This window comes from Nothoprocta perdicaria, unplaced genomic scaffold (genome assembly GCF_003342845.1).
Source record: "Nothoprocta perdicaria isolate Ctin4 unplaced genomic scaffold, notPer1 scaffold_57, whole genome shotgun sequence".
Lineage (NCBI taxonomy): Eukaryota > Metazoa > Chordata > Aves > Tinamiformes > Tinamidae > Nothoprocta > Nothoprocta perdicaria.
Genome location: NW_020455832.1, coordinates 2971333 through 2990490, shown reverse-complemented (window position 1 = coordinate 2990490; position 19158 = coordinate 2971333).

Below are 19158 nucleotides of genomic sequence, written 5' to 3'. Positions count from 1 at the left end.
GTGTCTTGAGCCACTGGCAGACTGGAGGGATAGAAGTTCTTATGTCTCAAGAGAGGACTTTAATAACCAATCCCTACAGCATTTTGCACAAGAATCTTGTGCAAGCAGGTCTTCCTCCTGCTCCTGAACATGGGCACGGTGCAGCCAAGAATAAAAAAGCTCCATGATAAAAGAAGACAAGCAAGAGGTCTGATTCTGTAGCTTATCTGAGCATATAGATAACTCGGTTCTTGTCTCTATTCCTGACATTATTTATGCAATGAGATGAAAAAAAAACAGCCTAGAGATAAAATTCAGAAGTTCAGTGAGTTGACTAGAGATAAGTTTCAATTTATCCACCTGAATTCTGCTTGCATCTTGCCTCAGGTACCTCAGTGCAGTCTCTCAAAACCCCTTCCTGCCTCTGTCCTGGTTACTGCTCCACACTGATTTTCTATTAAGCAAGTTCTATGTCTTTCCTATACTCCTGCCTAAAGACTGTAGTGATCTGGTCCATGCATTTGCTGATATCAAGATCTGAAAGGAACTAGCAAATGAACCAAAGACAATTTGTGCCAATGGGATCTTGACTTCCAAAGAAGTTTCCTGTCTGTTAGCCAAGCCTCAAGATATTCATTAATAAGGTATGACGATGACTCAGGTAACCCCAAGTGTTGTGATTACCTGTTACATCAGCTCATGTTTCTAAGCTGTGGCTTTCCAAGTTGCCTGACTGGACAGGTACTAGCTCACACCAGCTTCTTTTGAAGATTTAATTTGTAGCCTAGCTACACAGCTACACCCAGGGCCACAACTCTATTTACAAAGCCTGGGAAAAGGCTGCAGAAATGGAGGCACTTTGCTTCCCTCCCACACTATCCTGCAAGACTCAGGGCTACGGTTTAGCACAGGCAGGTGTGAATTCGGTTGGTCTGAAAAACCTGAATGATGAAAGCACTGGCTGAGAATCTGCAGGACCAGCTGGGTTAGAGCATGCTAAGAATAAGAGGATTCTTTAATACTGACTTTATTAAGAGACACAGGCATTTAAAAGGCCATTCCTGGCTTTCCTGCCATTCATAGGAGACCTCCCCTGGCCCACCATCCTTCCAAAGACAGCAGTCCCCAGCAGAAGGGGCATGGAACAAAATCTATTCATTTTTATGAAAAGCACAACCAGGCCAAGGCCTCTTCATTTTCTCATCTCTGTTACTCAAACTGATGTGTGATATGTCTAGTGTAAGTAASGCTAACACAATAGACTTTTCTCATTACAAGCTGTGTTTTTCTGTAATGTGGTCAGCTTTCTGCTATATAAATCTACTTAGAATATTACAGATTTGGCTCTTGATCACTCTGATGCAACTGGGAAAGGGAGCTGGCATTTTTTTATTGTAAAAATTCAAGCTTATTTTGATGAAGGTAAAATGACATCCAGGACATTTTTAGTCATTTTTTTATCATTAACATCTTCTCCAATTCTGCCATGGAAATGACTCAGTAATGTTGCTTTCCCATGATGTCATACTGAAGTGCCAATCCGAAGCTCTTCCAAACCCCACTGCTGCATCTCTTCTCTTCTCCAGTGTGGAGGCAGCATTTCTGAACCCTGACTCAATGGTTACTTGCAGTCAATGTTCCTGTTAAGAAACTTTCCTAAACCAAATCCAAGAGCATATTCAGAAAAGTTTCACACTTTTTCACATGCCTTGTCACCAGTTGATGTGGCTGAAATACTAGATGACAACATCTAGGAACCCATAAAATCAACTGCAAAAGCCCATGGACTCAAATAAATTAAATTGGGATTGAAAATCATTACAATCATCTGAAAGACTTCCAGTGACTGCAGTCAGAAGGAAGAGGAGGAGGAGGAGCGAGGAACCACCAAACGATGAAAATCTTTTAGCCATCAAGAGAGATGTGCTTCCCATGCAGAACTGGAGCTGTAAAATTGTCATCCTCTCCTGATATTGGCCAGCAGTGACAATGGAAAGGCAGATTTCTATGTTCCATTCCAGGAGACATGAAGGAAATCCCCAGGCAGATTTCCACTGACAATTAAGCAGGACACAGCACAGAAATAAATAAATAAATATGTAAAACACGCTGGATGAGTATCGTGGTTTGGCATGCAGACACTTCTGTCTGGAGCAGATAGTGCTTGTTAAGGTAAACACCAGAGGAGGGAAAAACTCCTTAAATATAATGCTAGTAAGAGGCAGCTATCACAGTGTGAAGGTCCTGCATGGACAGAACAAACCAAGCAAAAATTCTTAAAAGCTTAAGCAAAAAAAGGTCACCCTGTTGCACCTGGATCCACATTCCAAAATACYTTCAGTGGTTTGGATACATCATCAACAAAGTTTCAAGAGCCTAAGATTCAGACTTGAAATCTCTTTTCCTGAATTAGGAATAGTTTTGATTCAAAAATTCCTTCTTGAAACGAGAAACACCTACCATGTGCTGAAATGCAGATTTCAGCCCTACACTTAGGCATGTAAAATGAAATCACTTCTTCCTGTAAGATACTCTCTRGGTGGCACCCTGCCTATTGTATAATGCTTATATTAAATTTTGTTGCTGATTCATAAGGAGAATGAAGGAATATCAAAGAGGTGGCAGATGAGGTTCAAGGGGGCAGATAAGGTTCAAGATATATCAATCTACATACTTGGCTAATGGGGAGTAGTAAAGAAGACAGATTGGACTCTTCTCAGGGGCACCCAGTGAAAGCACTCAAAGAAATGGTTACAAACTGAAATACTGGACATTCTGTTTAAACATTAGAATTTTTTTATTGTGAGACTTGAACATTGGAACAGGCTGCCCAGAGAGCTTATGAAGTCTCCAACCTTAAAGATATGYAAGACCCAAAAGTCCTGAGAAATCTGTTCTAGATGACCTTGCTTTGAGCACAGGAGTTAGATTAGACCATCTCTGGAGGTACCTTTCAACCTCAGCCATTCTCTGTTTCTGTTAATGGTAAGATACTGACCTCTCCAGAGATAAGTTTTATTTAACATGCTGCCCAACCAGTAGCCCACAGTCTGCACTGTTCCAAGGAGATATCTATTTAACACAGGAAGGCTCTTGGAAAAAGCTGGAAAAGAACATCAAGGTGGCTCTGCTCTCCATAGTAGAAGACTGGCCTGCTGCATCGGCACACAGACAGGGATTTCCAGGCTTGCACCTAGGGCAGTTTGAATGCTCATTCATAGATGACACAGGCAAAGCAGAGCTCGCCCCTGCCTCACCACGAAATGACAGCCAGGCCTTGYTTGAAGCCCTCGTCCTCAGATGTCCAGAGGAGGGGGCAGCAGCAGSAGGGCAGTGGGGCAGACCCACAAGGGCAGTGGAGCTGTGATGGGGTCCAGGAGGTGGCTGGAAGCACAGTGAGCCTCCACACCAGCAGGAACATCGCCTAGGAGTGCCATCTACTGGGTCCAGAGCAAGGCAGCAACTGGAAGCTCCAGTAGTCACTCCTGCATTGCTATAGGAAGGCAAAATGGGGCATTTTAGATCAAGTCTGAGGTTCTCCTTTCTCCCTGCACGAAGTTGCCATGTTGCTTTGCTGAAGGTCTTTGAGAAGGCTGTGTCAGGCCAAGGCTGGCTGGTTTTACAAAACTAGATAACCGCTGGAAGAAATAATAGTAACAGAAAGAAAAACACAATTGTAAAAGGAAATTTGCCTTTTCTCTCTGAGCCTCTGTCATTACCCCATCATGATACTATAGAGGACCCAGAAAGTCACTCAAGGATCTGCTTCTGCTGGCTAAGAGCAGCATTCCTGCTGGAAATGCTGCTCAGTACTTACCCCATGAAGGTTAACAGCACCGACCAGGGTAGGTGGTCATAAACACCTAAATGCAGAAGGATCTTTCCACAGGTCCCAGTGAGTCATGAATCAGCTAATRATATTCAGTCAGTTATTTTAATTATATCTTTTCAGTTCACAAACACTTTAAATTACTGTCATATTTAGCTTCAAAGTGGTCATGTTCAATAGCAGATTCCTTCAGGTGTATCTATGTAAGTATTCTGCATGTATTTCTATATAACTATCTACAGACTAAAAGTGAGAGTATTATTTTGGTTGGTGAAAGAGAAGTAAGAAAAGAGGTGGATTTATTGAATGTAAAATGTTTTTACTTTTTAAATCAACAGGACTGGTTTAAAGTGCAGGGATTTTCACTGAATTTCTATTGGCTCTGTGTGACAAAGTCTAGAGGAAGAAACCTTCATTCAGGAATAGGGACAGGTTAATCTGAGGAGGTTGTATACAAACTATATTTAACTAGAGCATATTATCAAGACAGCTAAGAAAACTGACTTTAGACAACTGTGAATTAGCAGTAAATAAGCAGTGCCTAGATTAATGGCTAAAATATCTGTAACATTCATCTGTACATTAATGAAATGTGTCTATTTAGTGACTAACAAAAACGTAAAAACTACCGTGCTCACATTCTTACCACTTTTGCCACCAAGACTTTCCTCTTTTCTTACACCTAATTTTAAACAAAAAAGCCCATTCTTGGCTTACTTATTATTTTATGGGAATCAGAGCTGTGAAATTGCAGTTCCAGATATTAATGAAATGGAATAGTCTGCACTCAAATGAATAGTATGAACTGGGTTGTGCTGATGAAATCTAGACTTAATCTCATGTTTTTAGAAGCTTTGTAACATACTGTTTTGTACTGGGCATTGAAATAGGATCTTCCTGCAGTTCTCTGTTTTAATACTCCACCCTCAAGTCAATTAATGGTGAATATCAGTTTGTTACACACACCAAAATGAACCTGATATAGCAAAGCATTAGGATCTCTAGTTAAGAAAAGTTAGGCTTGTGCCTTCTTTTACGAGTATAACCAAGTCCTAAATGTGGGGTAAGGTMWTTMRSCAAACTGGGCCCCAAATACTCTTTAAGGAAAAAAGCAAAGCACAGACCCATGAGGGTGGGGGAAAGGAAAGCCCATGATTTAAAAATGATCCAACATGTCTGAGATGAGCAAGTTTAGAAAGAAAGCAATAATAATAATAATAATAATAATAATAATAATAATAATAATAATAATAATAATAAAGTCAATCAGACACTGTTGACCACCTGGGACCATCTGGTATTTGCATGCCATCCACACTCTTCCAGCTTGAGTGAATTCAGACTCCGAACTGGCACATAAACCAGGACATAATTTGTGTCAAGTCACCAGTGGGTGACAAGGAGTTGGACTGCACAAGGACACAACCATGCTCCATGCCCACTGCTGAAGCCTGGCCTTTGTGCAAGGCTGGTGAGACTGGTGAAAGAGCACACAGAAGGGCACCTTATGCTGTAGCCCTGGGCAGGGTCAATTTTGCCATGGGAGTCAGCAGCTCTAATTTGAATTCTGCTTCTTCACCTTGTCCCATGACCATCTTATAAGAAATTAGGACAGCTCATGGAGCAGGGACTTCTACTCCTGTTGAAGGTATTGGCAATGTGACATAATGCTAAACAGAGTCAAACATTTTCACTTCAAGTGCATTCTTAATCAGAATTGGATTTTTCGAGGACTTTTTTTTTCTCTTCCGAGAAAGCACCTTAGCTTAAGATGGAAAAAAAAAAAGAAGAAAAACACTTGTAACCCAGAGAAGAGGAGCTTTGGCTGTGGTTAGACATATTCTTTGCTGAAGAAAGTGTTGATGAATTTTGTTTTCCACTTGCCATTCTCTCCACTGAATAATGCTCATTTTCCTGGCATTGCAGGACATTTTTCCCACCTCTCCTTTCTGAGGGCAGAAGGAGGCTTTTGGACAGGAAATCTTTGGAGCCAAGGTTTCTAAGGGAGCTCAATTATTATGAGAAGATATGGCAGGCTTGTGTGAAAATGCTTCAGCCTAAAACCCATGGAATTTCCCACTGTATCACAAAGCATCAGCTGATTAGAAGAGCTTCTACATGATCTGAGATCTTTTCTAAACTCCAGTACCCGGCCCCCATTCCTGGCCATGGTACAGTGGAAAGAATGTTAACGACAAAAAGGGAACACATAAGGATGAAAATAAATTCACTATTACAGCCATTTTTTTGAGGTGCAGCCTAAAGAAATATTGCCTACTTAAAAGTATTTTCAAAAAGGTAAAAGGGAAATTGGAGTTGAGTTGACTTCCCTAACAGATTACTTTGATGTATCACCAGAAATACAAATATAAAGTGCTTCTTTATAAAATAATAATGGATTTGTTTACGGGCATTGCATACTCTGTTGAACACAGCCCCGTTTGTGAGCACTTCCTGATAATCACACAACTTTCTGATCGGATTTTTTTTTTCCTTTTAAATAAATCAACAGTTAGGCTACTGTCCTCAACATGTGGAACAAAGCTGAGTGCTCTGAGTTGGTCCCTGTACTGTTTACATGAATGACTTCAGAGGAAATGTTCTCACATTGGCATTGATGGAGCCACAAAGATTCATTGAGATCAAGCTGAAATGTGGATGCTGTGAAGCCTCCTTCAGCTGTCCACCTGGCACTGCCAGGAAGAGAGCTTTKGATTTGTCTGCAAACATGTAGCGGATAGATTTAAAGGAGGGCTGAATTTTCCTGATCTGACTCCACATGCTTTGTTTATATCATCCCAAAAGAGTTCCCCTAGGAAGACCCCAAAACTGAAATCTCTAAACCAGGTTGTTTATGCCAGCCCAAATTTTTGCACTTTGGCTCCATTACTGGTGCCATCCAAATAGCTTTCACAGAAGTGACTGGAAACAGGTAGGAAGCTTGCTGGAATGGGCTGAAGCGCAGACCAGCTCCAGACATAAGGCTAAACAAGGAGATGGAATTCCAGTTCCACTCAGTACCTGCTATTTCTATTTTATTCTGAGTTCACCTTAAATTGTATGTACTGAACTGCTGCTCGTATACATATTCAGACATCATTCAGAGTCATACTGATAGTCAAGAATGACCATGACTAGAGATGAGCCTTCTGCAAGTGACAGTACCTGAGCTACCTTGGTGTTGCTAGCTGAGAAAGAGGCAGCATTTATTTCACAGCAGYCACGATAGTCTTGGTCCCATCCCACGACTCTGCAGTTCCCAGGTCCTGAGACTGTGCCAGTAACCACCACTGGGGTCCACCTCCCTGTACTGTGGCCGTGGAGACACCTTCACCTTTTTTCAGMTCATTTATTTCTACTGTATAGCTGAGTGTTGGTCTGTAGAAGTAACTTGTATATGGCTCAAAAGCTGGAAACAGATCACAAACAAGTAAGATGAAGTAATTTGAACTGCTGTTGCCTTCCAATTTTATGTTTTTGTGATGGTTCTCTTCTTGGGTTCTTCTGTTTCAAACAATCCAAGCCTGAAAACTATGGAAGTGCACTAACTGCTTGAAACAGTTTTGGGGGAGAGGAACTACTGATCTGAAAGCAGATTCTCTTAAATTTGTATGTTTRCAGAGCAGCTAGACCAGTGATGTCCCCAAGCTCCTTGGAGTATCTACYAAGAAGGACAGCTGCAAGTGTGTGGTTACATCAAGACAAAGAGCCTACTGCCAGTGTCTCAGTGCACCTGGAAAATCAGCTGTAGTTAATTTAACTTTGCAAGATTCATGGCAGTGTCAGTATCTGGAAGAAGGTAACATCCAGTCCCTCACTTGCCTCTGAAAGCCTGTGAGCACCCCCAGAAGCCGCCCTGATACATGTGTCTGGACAGCATACAAGCTTGTGGTTCAAAAGGTTTCCTTTGAACTGCCAGCCATTACATTAAAAGAYGAGAGGATAAAACAACCACACGGCCAGAGAAATGGATTTTCATTCAGTGTTGGATACTGTGGCACAGCACACCATGGTGAGCTCATCAGTCATAAGCATCTTGCCAAAATACAGTTTCCCAGTAAAGCGGATCTTTTTCTTATAGTACATGACCTAGTCAGATTTTCCTTTGAAGAAGMAAATTTGGGACCTAGGAGTCAGGCTGGCTCAATGCCTGTGGAAATCACAGCACTCCTGGTAYACTCTGCAGGTGGCTCTGGGATAGCAGTGAGGTTTTGCAATGCCAAGACTCTGCTCAATTCACATTATTCTCCCACGGTATATCCCTACACTGAGCTTAAAAATCCCATCCTTGAGAAGTACATATCGATTTGGCAGAGGATTAGAAGAGTAGACAGGACACCTACGTCTCAGCTCACCACCRTAGAAGAAATCTTAAATTTCCTTTGAAACTTACTATCACAGCCAATACAGAATAGGCAGGACTCTATCCTCTCTCAACCACCATATACATTTCTTGGCAGGGTTCAGTGTCTTTTTGATGTTCTGATTAAATACAGCCCTCAGACAAACACTTTTCACATCAGCTACAACACATAAACCACTGATATGAGAATTATCAGTGAGAAGAAGACCTTCCAGAAAACAAAATGTCCAGGAGAATGTTCGTTATGACTTTACTTCCCAGCAGTGGGAACAACTTTCTCTTAGATGATTTTTTTTTCAAGTTTTTCATAACTGAAACATGCCAAATTATTCAGTCTGGCAGCAGGTCACAGGTGGCAGAAGGATTTAATTCCTGCACCAGGAATTTCAGACCTGAACTTCTGTTGCATTATGCCTCCAGTGACATTTGCACTCAAGCAAAGAACAAGGCAGCTCTACCACTCTGGAATATGCTACCTCTCCTGCCAAATACGTCTTGGATGAGAAAATAATTGTTTCAAGAGATCTGCTTTCTTACTGACCAGTTCTATAGCATACTGAACAGGGGCTGATGCAGAAACTGGGGAGGACCGGTGTTCTCCTGCATTAGTGCACATTAAAAAGAATGACCTGGMTTGCTGATGGTACCTGGATTAGCTGATGGTACATCTAGCTAGTTATGTTAGATGCCTTTACAGCCTTTTCCTTTTTTTGGTTATACCAGCTAGAGGAAGAGAAAATACATAAASTAGCAGACCTATCACTGCAAGAGCAGAAATGAAAAGGTCTCTCCAAACATTGGAACAAAGATCCCTGTTATATTTACTTGAAAGATTGATGTTTTTTTTTTCAGATGAGACAGCATATGAGACTTTCTGTGTCAAAGTAATTGTGAAACAAGATTGTGCTTTGTGTTTCTTCTCATAAAACTTATTTTGGAAGAGAGTCATGTTTTTCCTTGCTCTCCCCCTACCTCTGCAAAAAAAAAAAAAAAAAAAAAAAAAAAATCAAAGGTTGTTTTATTTCCTGTGGAGAGTGGCAAGGCAGAGATCAGTGAAAACCATAGTAATCTTGGAAGAAKTCCCTTTGTGTATCTGGTGTCTATACATGGAGCAAACCAGATGCCGTCAAACATTCCCAATTAGGACTGTGCTGTGAATGAAATAAGCAATTCTTCTTTCTCACAGATAGCTGTAGCTCCAGTTCATTAATCTCCCATCACTCAGACTCCAGCAAGGAAAGCTGATAGCATCACGGCGAGAGCAGGCAGGCTGCTGCAGTGATAGCAATGCTGACAACACACCGGGCCGTAGCTTCAGCTGCGGGGGCTACCAGCATCAAATCCTGCCATGTCTCAGCACTTCTCCATATCCTAAAGGTGAAATACGCACAATCTCTGATCTGGCTCTAAGTTCTTAAACAAAGGGACCTTTAATGTCTCAACAGGACAGAGCCAGGAGCCCCTCCAACCTATATGAAAGGCTGTCATAATTAAAACCAAACAGAAACTGTCTGAATTCCTTATTAAGGACAGTTACTAGAACAACCTTAACCTCTGAGTAGCCCAGAAAGCGTTTAATGTTTACATATATTGATAGGAGCACACATGCAAAAACTCTCCTGGTTAGTGCTGGGACAACACACAGGGGTGTTGCAGACTGACGGGGGATGCCTCTGAAAAGAAGTGTTAGATKGATGCTGATTACAGAAACTCTATCCTTGATGTTCTTTTAAAAGCGGTGAAACGTGAGCTTGAATTCAAGCAAGAGTCTGTTCTCACTGAGCCTGGTCYAGTGGCTAGGGGGCTCCATGAGTTTTAGTGCCCTACTCTGAGTGTGCTGAGGGGCATAAGGCTCAGAGAAAGAGGGCAAATAAAAGGTTTGTGATCATAGGCCAGAGACTCCCCAGAGCTTCGGAAGTGAGCTGTGTGCAGAAGTCACAATTATGGGTGAAAAATGGACTTTCTCAGCTCACCCATCGCAGAGTGTGCTTCCAAATGGCTTACAAAATAATCTCACAGACGAAGTTTAAGGTCACTCTCCCAAAATGGCCCACACTGGAGAATCCAGGAGGATCAGAAATATTTACACAGCCCAAATAGTACCATTCTGAGGGATCCCCTTCATTTCAGGGAATGCATACTGTGAGGGAAGAAGGCATGAAAAAAGAGACCTTTTTTATGCCTTTGGTTTAGATCTCCTTTTGAGGAATGAGAGAGAAGTAAAATTGGTATCTCTCAAGGTTTCTTTCTAGTATCTTTCTTTACCTTCTTTTGTGAAAAATAAAATAAAACAAAAACAAAAAATAAATTTGAARTGTCTTTCCCTATTTTAAAGCTAGCTTTTTTGTGTTGATTTCAGTCATCAAAACTGAGAAAAAGCCAAAAATGTTTATTTTCATCTTCATATTGGAAAAAGATATATTAAAATATTCTACAGACTATCATGGGGTGTTATCAGATTTGGTGCAGTAACTCATATGCTATTCATGGATAAACATACATATAAAAAATTGGTGTCCAAAATGAAATTTCCTCCCAAATGGGAATAAAATTTATATCGAACATCATCTTTTTCCGTTGCCAAACCACAAATAAATATGAATATCCTTCTAAGATAACTGCATTTCCAGTATTCTCTTGAGTGAGAAATTTAGTCAGCAAGAACAGTCACTGTAAAGAACATACAGAATAGTTTTTAAACAAGCATGCAGGCTGTTAACAAAACTGCAAAATGTGGTCTGTGACTTTGTTCAAGAAAAACATGATGTATTAATCAATTGAGAATGTTAGGATGTCATTAATTCAAGTAAAATCATATTAAAACCTGTTTCTCTGTTTTTTTAGTATTAGGAAACAGTTTAACTTGAAAATGAAGAAATATTGTGTGTGTATGTGCATATAYGGAGAAATATTCTCAGACTGGTGCATTAAGCTTTTTAGCTATTTAACTTTCATATAATCTAGTATTAATTGACCGGGTGAAACCAGCTGTGCTGCAAGTCGAGAAAATCCCCTTTAGATACAAGGGACAACAATATACTTTCTTTACACCCCATGCCAGAATTACTCAAGTTTAGACAAACCACAAACAATCCTATAAAAATGAGGTTGATAAGTTGGATGTAGTAAAACAGAATGGAGTATGACTGGAAAAAAAGACTATAAGAAAAACTCCAGAGCAACTAGAGAAAGTAAAATTCAAGGCAAAGGCAAAGATGTCAATTTAGATGATCTCCCAGTAACAAGGTTCAGTGCTATGGGCATTATTTGTCATTGAACCCAATGACATCTCAGAAATGTTTATGGTGCATGAAGGAGAATTGCAGCCAACTAGCAACAAGTCAGTGGAGCCAGGGTTTGCAAGACTTTGGAGCTCTGGGAAGAAAACAGTATTCACTGCCCATGTGCAAGTGCTTTCCAAATGCATTCAGTGTTTGCTCCTGACCTCACTTAGACCAGTGCTAACCTGGTGTCACATGGCTGAAATTAAAGCCATTAAATTAAAAGGTACATACCGGTGTAGCTAGTAGATACCAACCATGAACTCTCAGCATTTATGAACTACTCTTGCAGGGTTCACATAGACAAATTCCCTAAAAGCAAGCTGTCAATAAAGCACAAATGTAAAGAGTTAGCATGTCCAGCCCCAAATATTTTAAAATCTAGAAACAATATTGAGTTTTGCTGCTTTAATCCTAAAGTGCTATTGTATTAAAAAAAAATGGGAGCGAGAAGAGTCAAAGTGAACTTCGGATCAAGCATGTTGTCTCCTTATAGGCACTGGCCATAGGAATTTGGTCCAGGTACTGTAATGGTAGCAGAAAAACAGGGCCCCATCATGGGGTGCATAAGCACCCCATGGAGATGCAGGTCACCAGCCACCTCTGACATGGGCACACTGTCTGGGAAGAGAAGAAATTCCCAGGATTGGGGGTAGGTGTTAAAAATGCTCTTGTTGCAAAAACAGGGCTGGCGGGGCACAAAATGAAGGGGCCTCCCCTGGCCAGGCCAGCCCCCTGGGCCAGGAGCGCATCCCCATGGAAACACTTTCCGGGGGCCGCCGGGAACAGGCCGGCTGCTCGGAGACGCACAGTCGCTGATGAGGGTTTCCAGAAAATCCTAATCAGGAAGAGTGGGATTCGCCTCTGACAGAAACCATCAGTCACCCTTTCATGAGTAATCCCCATTATTCTGCTGTTTAAACTGCTGCAGCAATCTTGTTGTAGTAAAAACTTTCTGGGGGAAAATATATGTCTCTGTTTTTTTCTGSATTAGGGATGATATGTAGTGATAAATTGCACCCACACAGAGATCACCATTTTATGAAATCACAGAGGTTAACAAGCGAAGGGGTACTCCTCAGTAAAGTTCGCTTTAACTGGAAGCCATTATTAAGACAATGCCCTTAACTCAGGGGATCAGGTCCTTATTTCCATACATTGTCAGTATGGAAATATGTCAGTATGGAAGTATGTCAAGGGCTCTGCCCTTGTCTTTCACAAGCCCCTGTGGCAGTGCAGTAGGATGCCTATTGGGGTACCAAACAATTGAAGTCCCATAAAACATGGCTGAGGCACTGCTGTTAGTTGGGTTACAGCTTTCTCCTCCTGCCCTAGGAAATGTGGGGCAGGCTGTGCTAATGGAGTGGCACTTGCAAGGCATGCCGGCGTGCTGGTCACAAGCACGCTCAGCAGCTTGCCAGGACTCTCAYCTAAACAACAGCATTTGCCCCCCAGGAGCTCCCAGACCACTAAAGCAACAGAGGTGTCAGATGGACTTGGGCAAACACAGCCCCAGGGCAGGCGTCAGGCCTGGCTGGGGATGATGTTTGTGACAAAATGCTGCCACCTCTGGGAGACACCTGGAGACATCTGCACCTGGCATTCAGAGTGCTGGGCAAAGGGCTGATTCCCATCTTTCCACAGTTCCAGGAAAGTGTTGACCACCCCTGCAGAGCAGTGTTTTAGCAGTGTGTCTCCTACTGCTCCCCTTGCTTTCTATCAGTTGTTGTGACTCTGCAGGCCCCTGGATAAGCTGTGCCTGGTGCTCTGCACTCCTACACAACGTAAAGTCAAGTCAAAATGGTTGTAAAAAGGCAGTTCATGTGCTTTTCTCAGGAGTCCTGTGGTATTACATTTTCAGAAGAGGCTACTGCGCTAGAACAGCTCCATTTTGGCAGCCCAGCCTGAGTGGCCACTCTGAAAAGCACAGAAGTAATTGATTTGAGAAGTGTAAACCTGTCAAACACGTCCTATTCTAACACAGTTTACACATTGCATAGCTCTCAACCCACAGGTCTCAGTGCAAAATCACAGGAGGGTCAGGACTTCAGTTGCACTCACAAGACATTTTTGGCCAGATGCTCTGTGAAGTTCTTCATGTGAGATGCAAGCAATGAGAATMTGGGAGCCAACGGTTGTGTCTGGTCAGGCAGAGCCCATATCTGTCAGTTCTGTGATTTCACGTAGCTGGAATCACCCATTGTGAATGGCTTTGAATTCGAGCCTACCAAAATAAGCAAAACCAGAACATTTCTTAGAAATTATTTTCCTGCTGTGTGGCCATGTGACACACTGGAGGAATTCGCAGTGATGGCCAGTGACATAGGGCAGAGGCCTTGGACTTGTTAAGGATGTGTCTAAACCAACAAAGCCTTTAAAGGCTGCGGCCTAGGTCAGCCAGTTCTGCGCCCGGCTCTGCACTGTGCGGCTCCACGGCGTCTCTCTGCAATGGGAATCCTGGAGCGCATGGAGAAGCCCGCACTGCTGAGCCTGCACCACCCGAGCACAGGGACTGCTCTGCAAGGCAGAGAAAGAGCAGGCTTTTTATGCTTCACTGTTGTGACTGATGTTCTGGAAAAGCAGAGAGCACTATGTAATGCTGATTRCATTGGGATCTGGGTTTTAGTTGCCAAATTTCCCAAATTTCCCAGACTTCTCAGAAGCTCTGCATGCAGCAAACACTCCTTCATACTCATGTAGTTTGTTTTCTTTATGCATCTCTACATCCTGCTACTGTGGAGGTGATAGCTTTGACTGCAGGGGCCTGCCAGACTTCCCCAGCAGTCCCTCTTTGCCTTTGCCATGGGAATGTGATATTTGCAGGAGTGTTGGCTGTGGGATTTGGAGGTGGCAAGCTCAGCCTTAGGCCGTGGGGGTGGCTAGCAAGCTTTTCAAAGCCAGAGCCACTGGGTCAGGAGATCTCAGCAGATGCAAGCACAGCCTGGTTGCCTTCAAAGGGTCACTGGGAATGTAACAAAATGATAGCTATTTTTAGGTTGTCATTCCTGTCAGGTTTATTTTTGCTACACAGCCAACTTCAGTGCAGCAAGATTTGCTACTGTGTGTTTTCAAGAGCACTGCTGCATTTAGAAATGCTRATGACAAGAGATGGTAGTAATGAACAGGTGAGACACAGCAGGACTATATGAGGGAAAATGGGAGCTTGGGTTTAATGTCTAACACCCCTGGGAATAATATATCTGCTTCCAAACAATGCAGAGTGCTGGGTCCACTTCAGGTTTTCCCCAGAGAACATAAATGCTATTCACAGARCCTTTTCCCTGTCCTTCTGCCTGCAGAAAGAGAGAGGGTGGTGATGTAGGTTACCATCTCCTCTTAAATCTGAGTCCTCATAAATGTTACGTAGCTGAGATGTTTCCTCCAAGCAGATGTGGCCCTTGCGGTGAGGAATAGCCTATCCCAGCTGCTCCCTTCTATCCAGCTGTGCATCTCCGATGATAAATCTTTTGACTGGATTGTGGTACTCATTCCTGTCATAAGGACATATCTCTTTTTCAGTTCGACAGACACAAAGGCTCCTTTCAGTACCCCAAGGAACAAGTTCTCTGCAGTGTYCATATGCAGCCACTGTTGAGCAGAGTGGGAAAAATATTCCCATAGCGTGTGGAAGACCGCTCAAAGGGGCCACAGAGATACATTTCATCATGATACATAAATTAAGGGAAGAGTTTAGAGTTCATAAATAGTCTAATTAACCTAAATCCTTTATTTTGCTTTAGCTGTATGAAGCTCTGGATTCTAAACTGGTTTTTCTTGCCAAACAAAACCTCTCTCGCTACTTCATTACTGACCCAGCTAAGTTAAGTGGTGTCATTTTTATTGAAAAAACATGGTAAAGTGTGTCACAAACTGGGAAGCACTAATGTAATTTGCTACTGCTCTGCTTCAAGCACTAGGAGAGAACACAAACAAGTTTAGCTAAAAAATGAAGACCGCCAAAAGCTATGTTGCTGTTCTGTATTGGCTGAGTTTTGGAGATGAAAGAGAGGGAATACTGTATTTTGAAGCAAAAAACTTACAAATATAAATCAAAATCTGCCTGCTGTGCAGCATTTAGTGCTTTCCTGAATCTGTTGTTGTTGTGCCGGCTCTATCATGGGACCAATCTTTTCATTTTGTTTATATTTTCCTAATGCAAATTGTGACTTCTGCCCTGGGAACATGACAAAGTCTTTCTTCACAAATGCAAAGAAGACAGGAAACTCACGGTTCCCACAAGGCAGCTTTGACTCTTATTATTTGTGATAATTCTGTTAGCAGGATCCCAGACATCAGAATGTGGATCAGTAAGTGAGACTAATATGCTATGAGAGCTCCCATCTACCCATGGAAGGAGCCTCCTCTGAATAAGGCTTAGGCTGTCGTTTATCATCCCAGGCCAAGTTCTGCAGCTTTTAGTTGGTCAATTGGAGCTTCACAGCTCTTAGAAATTATCCCCAGGCTCTGCCTTTATCCAACAACTTGGAGTTACAAATAGGGCTCCTGAACATTTGTCTTAGTCAATCCCAAGAGATGCATCAGTCCGTGTAACTAACTACTTAGATCCTCTAATCCCTGCTGTGCCTGGTGGTGCGGACACCCCAAGTTAGTCCCCAGCTGACCTAGATACCAGCAACAATTTAGCCAGTAGCAAGAACTTCCACAGAGCAAACAACTTGAGTATTTATCCAGCTTCTTGGGTGGGTTTTTCATCCATCACAGAGCTTTGTGTTCTCACAGCTGCACTTCTCCCAAGCCCCAAGCMATCTGATTTCAAGTGCACTGAAATTTATCTGCTTCGTATAGCAGTCACGGCAGCAAATGCRTGTTGACCAAGTCGCAGGCACTTCCAAAGGCCTGTTTCTTTGAGAGGCTACCACATACTTTGCTGGTATCCCTAAAGGACTAAGGCAGAGGGCCCGTGATGGATTGCTCTTTTCTTTTCATTCCCCTAGAGGTTCATAACTATATGCTCTATGAGGCACTTTAACTTCCTGCTCCTGATGTCTTGTCATCAAAAGATGTTGCAAAAGAGCCAGTCCAAGCTGTGCTGTGGCTGACCACATTGTGTTGAAGAAAGCATATTCAGATAGGATATGCTGTTGTAAGGAACATACAGTATGTAGTGATCTGAGGACCCTTTTACCAAGGCGATTCAAGGCGATTCAAGGCAAAGGGATTGGGGCCGTATATAACTGTGATACGGGTTTTGCTCAATGCCTCAATCTTTCTTSTGTCTCAAGACTATGTGCTGTCACAAAACCAGTCAGAATTAATTTATCTTTGGTCACTTACTCCCTGATGATGAGAGAGATTTAAGTGGGTCAAGAAAAAGCAGAATGCTACATTTTTTCTTTAGGAGAAATTCCTCTCAAACCATGCAGAATGGGCCAAAATGTATATGTACAAATTTCAGTTACAAGTTGCAATAAGTTTATGAGTCCATTATCTGCCTGCACCATGGTTTATTACTTATAGGAACTCAGATCTTAGTCCTTGCCTGTGCTCCACTTCCTAGTATCACTACAGGTGGACATGTGTGAATTGCTCCAGCAGCACAGAAAGTCATGGAGGGCTTTTTTAAAGCCTATTCATTAGACACAGGAAATAGAAGGGTTGGTGGAATGGGACCTAATTAATTATGTCTATAGTACATGGAAGAAATAAAATGAAAATGTGAATTCCAGAAATAAACAATAAAATGAACATTTGTTCAAGATTGGAAATAGGCAGTTGGGACCTAATTATACAATGTAGTTTCTGACTAAGCAGATCCTGCAGGAATAAATGCTGTGCAAAAATAAAGCTGCTACATAAAAAGTAATATATGAGTTAGAGCACAAAGGGTTTAGATTTCTTACAAAAAGGTATTTAGTGACTAAACCCAAAGCTGGCTGTCATTCAAAGCCTACCCATTGAAGTGCAAATAATAATAGGTTGATAACATGAAATACTGTTAAACAGATAATGCTGGTAGGACTGGAAACAAGGGAATGTCAGTGGCCTCTTCTCCGGGAAGATGATTTCTGATGTATGTTTAGGGACAGCAAGGGACAGAAGCAGGCAGGTTTCCTAGGAGGACCTGCAGCCCCCTGCTTGCCCCTCCATGCTTGAAGGTTTAGGTTACCTTGGGCAGCATAGGGTAGAGGTAGCCTGAACCTCACTGAGCTGTGGGACACAGCATCTCCCATCCAGCTGGGGCTTCCTCTTCCAGTTCACTGAAACCAAAACCTGAGGATGGGACGTGGCAGAGCAGGCTGGTCATAGCCAGGGTTGGGGTTTCAAGTACTCCCACATCCAAGGAACGTGGGATAAYGAGCAGATAAACTACTCGCCATGGAAGTCCCATCAAAACTCCTCAGAAACTGAGGTTCTTAGTAGCACCAGGGCTCCACAGGCTTTCTGCATCAGGCAAACACATGAAGGACACCCCAGATGCGTTTTATGAGTTTAAAGCTAGTCTTGCTGTATTTCTATGCCTGTAGAAGGAGAAAGAAAAAGGGATATCTTTTGTCAGTTCATTCCCAGGCTCTTAAGTCACGGGGTTAGGGCTGCAGTGCTGGGTAGCAGTCATCTCTGCAGCAGCAAAGATGAAAGTCAGACAAAATAATCCAAAGAAGTGCTTAACTGTGACTATTAAGTCCCAAAGGATTTATCAGAGGTTTACTTTCCTCTGACTTCTAGGAGAGGCTTCGACTGAAGTCCATTAAGCAAATTAAAAAGCAGAAGGAAAATAAACACAGATTAATGGAGATAGGAATTTTATGAAGGAAAGGAAACAGCCTAGTCCTTCTGACAAAGCTTCTAGACTGCTATTCAGGTTTTAAGGCCCCCAGACCTTATAAATGGAGGAGATTATTCTCTTCACGTTATCCTGCTGGTAGTCATAAAAGCGAGTTAATAGAATTTTTTTTCCCCCACTGAGAAGTCCTGTAGAAACTAGAGCAATAATATCATCCATAATGTTTCAGTTCAGTGCATGACATGCAGCTATTTGTTCCTTTGTTTCCAAGTAGGGAATCAAGCCATAAATCTTGCAGCGACACAGATACTGTACTGGCTCTGTGGCATTTTATCTCCTGCTGAAACTGAAATCCATCTGAGCAGCTTCCCACACAATTAGGGACTTGCATGTCAGAACAATCAGGCAGAATTTCTCTATTTGTTACTTTGGCATCATGATTAATATTTAATCCACAGAACATATCTCAGACATGTTTGAAGCCTCATTTTGCTTGTTAAAAAATACTTTGAAACCAAGAAGATGAGAAAATTATGTCATTGCGGAGCCCTGTTCTTTATTATCTTTAGATAGCCTAAATCAAAGCAAATGCTCCCACAAGAAGGAGGTTCTTTCCCCTCCTCATCTTCTAACTGATTTTCTGATTTTCATTTGTTTGAGTAGTGTCCATGAGCTAAAACAAAGAGCTAGAGAAATTCTAAGGCAAGGCTGAGTACATGCTTTGCTCTGCAGCCAGGTTCTTTTTCAGGTGTGCGGTAATACCAGCTCATAGGTGGTTTTCCTGAGCTCAGATGGACACTCTGACAAATCATAGGCAAACACTGAGGTTCTGTTTATCAGCACAAGTAACCTGCAGTGTGCTGTGCCACATGCTCTAGGTGTGCCTGCTTGAGCGGGAAGGTTGGACTAGATGATCTCTAGAGGTCCCTTCCAACCTTGAATATTCTGTGATTCTGTGAGTTTA